Genomic DNA, 6,682 nt, shown 5'->3' on the forward strand with positions numbered 1-6,682 from the left:
CATCTTTAGTGTATTAACACTGACTTTTAAAGGACTAGAGTCCGATTCAGTGCTCCATCATTTCAGGCTTCACTTGGATCTAAGATATTTGACCGCGTCCCTTTAAAATAATATGGAGGTTCCATGTGTGACCAGAACATAGGCGGGCATTCTGGGAAAAAATCCCAATTGAAAAGGGATGTAGTTGGGGGAGTTCTCTTTTAAGGTCAGTGGTTAGTGGACTAGCCTCGGACTCGGGAGAGTCTGCTCCACCACAAGCTTCCTATGCAACCTTGGGCAAGTCACTTAATCTCAGTTGCACCTGTGTACAATGGGATAACAGCACCGCCCTGCCTCCCAGGGGTGTTGTGAGGATCACCACATTACAGACTGGGAGGTGCTTAGGGGCTGTGGTGATGGGGGGCCAGATAAGTACCTGGGATAGATTTTTACATGAGTGTAAGTCCAGAATCCATCTGCAGAAGCCAGTGGAGTTATTCCAGACATGTACCAGTGGAATGCAGAGCAGAATTTGGCTGACGCATCCAGTCTTCTCTGCTGTGGCATGAAATGCTCCCATCAAAGTGACCCACGACACTGAATAAAGTGGTGAAGAGGTTTGGGTTGTTGCTGCCCCTACCTCACCAGCAATGGAGAGTGTCTTTGCCAGGTGAGAACCACTTCTGATGAATAAGCAGCAGTTTATTCAGCTCTGGGAAGTGCCAGCTTCTGCCAGTGTGTCCTAGGGCACAGGGTCCCTGGCAGAGGAAAGTCTGCCTGGGGCGGGGGCAGCGCAGGCTGTCACACCCTACTGTGAGTGGCTCAGAGCCGGTCAATGCAACCCTGTAAGAAGGCGGCACTAGGTGGGGGTAGGGGGGAGGGGAAAGTGGCCAGGGCATCTTGAGAATGTTAGTGGGTATCCTCCACTGGCACAGCCCTATGGAGTCCTGGGCACAAGCTCGTGCTATTGCCCCACAGTGGAACACCCAACCAGGGTAGCACTGTGCCAGTCTGATGAATCAAAACTGTAGATTTCTAGTGCTTCTGAGGGGAGCGTACTAGGCAAATTGCCCTAAGTGAATCCACGCTCGGTGTGCTGTGTCTCAACAGCAGAGCTCTCTGGGCTCACTGGCAGTCGGGAAGAGTTGGCCTGCAGCATTGTTTTAAGTGCTGTTTACAGCCTGGCTCATTCTAGCTACTTAGCAATGCTTGGTTTGTCACTGTGCTTCTGCAGCTTTTAACGGCTTCATGCATGGAACAGGGAGCGTCCAACAGAGAGTTTAAGTAATCAGTGCTGGGGTGCATGGCGCGCTCTGGGGAATCCAGTCCTGTGCAGAAGGCCACCACACAATCTGCACCACTTAGGTCCCAGCCCCAGTCTTGCAGTAGGACTTGGGGGGGCGTGCTGGGCTCCTGCCAAGGAGGGAATATTGCCCTCTGTGTGTGCTTGTCCGTGCTCTCTCTCTCGTGTGTGCTCTGCATAGCACGAATGCGGCAATTTTTCAGTTCTTATTGCACATCACCACTTGCGGCAGGCTGCTGTAGCACTGCTCCATCCCGGGACCTTCCCCGGCACTCGCGCTAACACGGGAATTGAAAGGGATGCTTTGCTTGTGGAACTTGGTCTGCATCCAGAGGCTGTCTTGGGGGATGGCGCATTGTACTAGCTGAATCCCACCATAGATTCGGAGGCACCTCGAGCTATTTGTGCTGGCCAGATGCATTATACAAGCATTGAGCTGTTCTTCATGACGCGGGAAGGATGGTCTAGTGGTTACAGCACTGGGGCTGGGACTCAAGAGAGCTGGCTTCAACTCTCACCTCTGCCCTAGACTCCCTGTGTGACATTGGGCAAGTCATTTAATCTTTCTGTGCCTCAATGTCCTATTCTTAAGATGGGCATAGTACTACTTTTCTCCCCCTCTGTCTGCTCTAGTACATTGTAAGGCCTTCAGGCCAGGAATGGTCTCCTACTCAGTTTGCAGTGCTTAGCACAATGGGGCAGTGATCTTGGTTGGGGCCTTTACAAACTGCTGTCATACTAATAGTTAATGGGTCCGCCAATACCAAGTGGGGGGGTTGCATAAGAACAGCGGTAGATAGCAAGCCAGCCGTGGCAATGATTTTTGTTCTGCATGCTGTAGCTCGGTGAAGTTCAGTCTATGCCATAAGCAGCTGGCCTAGACCAACGCTCATTGGAGACTCTAAGGGAATCCTAGCTTGCAGAAAACAATGAATTCCCTAGCACTGTTTGTAGGTGAATCGATTCTTGTTAATTTGTCAAACACAGACTAAGGGCTCTAATGGAAAAATAATTTAGTGTGAATTCAAGCGGAGGTGGCAGATAATTGACCGTAGACTTAACAGGCCAGATTCTGCTGTGAGTCACGCTGCTGTCAATGGACCAAATTCAGACTGACTGTAAGCAGATGCAGCGCCACCTGCGTCAGTGGACTTGTCCCCACTCGCACCAGCTCTGAACGAGGCCCAGTGAGCAGGTATGGTGGAGGACAGAATCTGGCTCCTTATTTATATTTGGAAAAATACATTCAGTCAGATTCTTCTCCTCAGCTGTGCTGGTGGAACCTCAGAGTCCAGTGGAGCTGGGCCAGCGTGACTAAGCCAAGAACTCATCTCTCTGACTCTAAAGTGATTTCCCCTAACACATGAAGCACAAGGAAAAGATGGAGACTGGGTGATTTGAAAATAACCAGAGGTAAGATTAAGTACTAATGCAGAGGCATTGATCCTGCCAGTCCATGTGGCATGCGTTTGCTGCACTCCAATGGAAGAGTGGCCAGAGATCAGGCACAGATGCACGTCCTCTTCTGTAAGTGGTAGCAAGTGTCAACCTCCATATGCATCTGCTGTCTTCCTTACAAGAGCACTGAGTTGGAGGGGCTGGGTCATGAATGGAGAACGGTTGTATCTTAGACGTGGGTTGGATCATTAGTACAAGGATTGCTTCATCCTGCTGTTAGGCAGGAGACACTTGGATCTGTACAGCCACACTCTCCTTAATGCAGGAGCTGATTCTCTCCCTTTCCCTGACCTATTCATTGCTTTTCACCTTTGTTCTTACAGATGTAATGCTTCGCCCCAGCCTGTGTAGAATCCATCCCAGTGCGGAGCATGCTGGCCCTATGCCTTACCATAGGATTCCAGCCAAGAGTGAATCTGTGACGATCCAGGGACTAGTATTCTCTAGGACAGTGAGAAGTTGCCAGTGCTTCTAGGACCAATGGCTCTTGCTTAGCTATTTGGCTGACTGCTATTGCCTGAACCCTTTGAAATAAAAAACTAGAGCTGGTGAAAAAACTTCAATTATTGTTTTGTGAAAAGAAGCTAAAACTTTGAAATGTCAAAACCTTTCTGCCTGCTGTAATAGAAACTTTGCAGGACAAGTCCGTGCCATCTGTGGCATTCCAGAAAGGATCCACAATTACACATGGCAACCCATTTTTAACCAGATGATGAAGGGCTTGATGATCCTTTGTCTTCCTAAAAATACCTAGTGTTTGTGTGGGGCTTCGTATGCTTGAAGCACTGTACAAACGATGAATCATCCACACTCCTGTGAGGTGGGGAAAGAAGTCTTCTAGTACATTGTCCAGCCTATATATACATTCACACACTGTCCTTGCTGAATAGACCCAGAGCTGTGTGTCATACGCCCTATATTGCTGGCAGAAGAAGATTCCCCTCTTGCTCCAATGAGTCCTGTGCTTTTGGAGCAGGAGGATCTGTGTTCTAGCTTCACAGCTGATCTGGGGTTCCCTGTGGCTGTGGCATGCAGTATGCAGACAACTGTAAAGTCCCAGGTTGCCATCAAAGTATTGGCGAACAGAGAGTTGGTGACGTGCTCCAGGCACCTCAGCAAGTCACTGATCAAGGCAGGGTTAAAACAGGGCTTCCTGACTCCCCAGGGCCTGCTTGCTTCCTCCCGTGAATGGCTGAGAGCTGAACATGTAGCAGGTGTTTGAACATGGAGCATTATGGCCCCTAAGTCTCTCCTTGTCTAGTTCCAGCCAAAATAGCCTGCTCCTCGCAGGTTGGGGAGAAGGGTAGAGCCATTCGGATAACCACTCTGTGAGCGCAGGAGAAATGAAAATGCTGGCTGCAGCCCAAGCCAGGAGCACGCTTGATGCCAGCCAGCCGTGTCATCTCTGCACAGCCAAAAAGTAAACCATGAACGAGGCCGGCATGGAGCGTGAACGTGCCCAGCTGGGACTGCCGCTCCATCTGCAGCACGCGCCACGTGCCCAGAGCTTTGCTGGGGCTTGGCAAGGAGGGGGGATCTATTAGCGGGAAAGTCCGTGCGGCCCAATTCACAATAGCGTGACTTGGCTCCCTGCTGCCTACGCAACTTAGCTGCGGCTTTGCTTTTCCTGCCGTAATTTTCCTCTGTTTAAACTACCAAACTGAGCATGATTAAGCTCAGAACAGATAAATCTTCCTGCCCTTCCTTCAGTCGCCCCCCCTCCCCGAATCACCTCTTTTTCCCCTCTGCCTCCATCACCTTTGCATTTGGCCTGTGCTGTAGCTGTTTTTCCCCTTTCCTGCTCTCTATGCTTCTCTCCCCCATAGCAGTAAACTCTGGTAAGGGTTGACTTTTTTTTTTTTTTTATACCAGACAGAAAGTCGTCGTCCTCCCTTCAAATCACTGACCAGGGAGGCTTATTCACGGCGGGCCAGGATCCCTATCTCCAGGGCCACCACTGCCGGCCCCCCCATTCCACACATAAGCCATTAATAAGGACATCACTCCGCTCCAGCAGCATGACTCACGCACAGGTCACCTCCGCCCCAGAGCAGGGGGATAAGAATAGAACTCAGTTGTGTGATATGTGGGGTCCGGTTTCCCAGCAGGAGCAGCCCCTGGTGCACCGAGAGCTCATCTGGGGACTTCTCTCGCTCTTGGGAAGCTTGGTGCCAGGTTGCCGAGGTAACCGAGGGGGTGCACACCAGAGCCGATGATGGTGATGAAGCTGGGACAGGTAAAACGGGAGGACAGGAGGAGGTGTCACCCAACCCCCTGCGGCTGGTGCAAGGGCTTACTGGCAACATGCCACTAACCATAACCCAGTGATGCTGATGTGGGAGTCCCAGGGCAGTTTGGACAGAGTCTGAGGGGGGCAGGGGCTCACCATATGCTTTAGAATGTGTGATTTCCTGCGGGCACCTGCAGGGGAATATTGTCATGCTTCCTGCACCTAAGGTTTCTGTGCTCTGTAATAGGCAGGTGGCTCTGGGCTGTGCCCACGACCCACACTGACCAGAAGAATCGCTTGTCCCTCCTGGCCAAGGCAGTTCAGGTGTGGCTGTCCAAGTGAAGCATTTGGGGTGTGGGTGTCAGGTTCAGGCAATGTACAAAACACAGCTCCATCACCCAGCTCTGCTGGCACACAACAGTGTGCCCCGTTGGCAGAGCTGAACTACCCGGCCAAAGGAGAGGGTGTGGGGGAGTGAGCTGTTGGTCTCGATTTTTGTGGAGTAGCTTCCACAGCCCACTTGCTGTGGGGAGGGCTTTCTGAAAGCTCCGTGTACACAGCCTGGCACCTCTCTAGTGAACATCATCTTTAATTTTGTCTTAAGAATCTGGCTCCACCTTGGTGGGAGTTTTTGTGCTTGCGAAACTGCCCGTCCCCGACTAGAGCCAGGCACAGTGCCAGCAATACACAAGCTTCCACCCATGTGCACGGCCATGCCAGTGCACCCCAGCCCAGCTAGCCCAGTCCTCATCCCTCAACACCCTTTCCTGCCAAAAGTTTCAGTTTAGACAAATCAACATTTTCTGATGGAAAAACAATTAGTTGGAAAATTCATGTCCAGTTGTCTTCCATGCTGTGGCCAGTGCAGGACTGTTCCCTGCAGTATATTTGCCAATGCTTTGACCAGTTCACTTTTAAATAACTGAACAATGGGGATTCCGCCAGTGCTCCTTGGAGACCATTCCACAGTCTGCTATTTCTGCCTGTTAGAATATTTTCTTGAAGTTGAGCCCAAAGTTTCATTGTTTAACTTCATTCCATGTTACTAAAACAACAAGGAGTCCGGTGGTACCTTGAAGACTAGCAGATTTATTTGGGCATAAGCTTTTGTGGGTAAAAAACCCACTTCTTCAGATGCATGGAGTGAAAATTACAGATGCAGGCATTATATGACGACACATGAAGAGAAGGGAGTTACCTCACAAGTGGAGAACCAGTGTTGACAGGGCCAATTCCATCAAGGTGGATGTAATCCACTCCCAATAATAGATGAGGAGGTGTCAATTCCAGGAGAGGCAAAGCTGCTTTTGTAATGAGCCAGCCACTCCCAGTTCCTATTTCAAGCCCAAATAAATCTGTTAGTCTTTAAGGTGCCACCGGATTCCTTGTTGTTTTTGTGGATACAGACTAACACGGCTACCCCCTGATACTTGATTCCATGTTACTGAAACCCCTTGGATTAACCTATCTTCCTACCATTCTTGTTGTTTGTAGCCTTCGAATACTTTATAAGGGTTTGGTGTATCATACTGTACGTTCCCCTCCATCATTGTGAAGCCAGGCTATGCGCATTTGGTTCTTCCAATCAATTCCCACGCATCCTCCCAACCCTGCCCTAATTTTTCGTGTCCCTCTCTCTGAATTTCCAGTTTGCCCCATCAGTGGGTTTATTGAAGTGCTGCATGTCCCAAGTTATATGGCTAGTGTCTGAA

This window comes from Terrapene carolina, unplaced genomic scaffold, assembly GCF_002925995.2.
Source record: "Terrapene carolina triunguis isolate 2854851 unplaced genomic scaffold, T_m_triunguis-2.0 Scaffold210, whole genome shotgun sequence".
NCBI lineage: Eukaryota > Metazoa > Chordata > Testudines > Emydidae > Terrapene > Terrapene triunguis.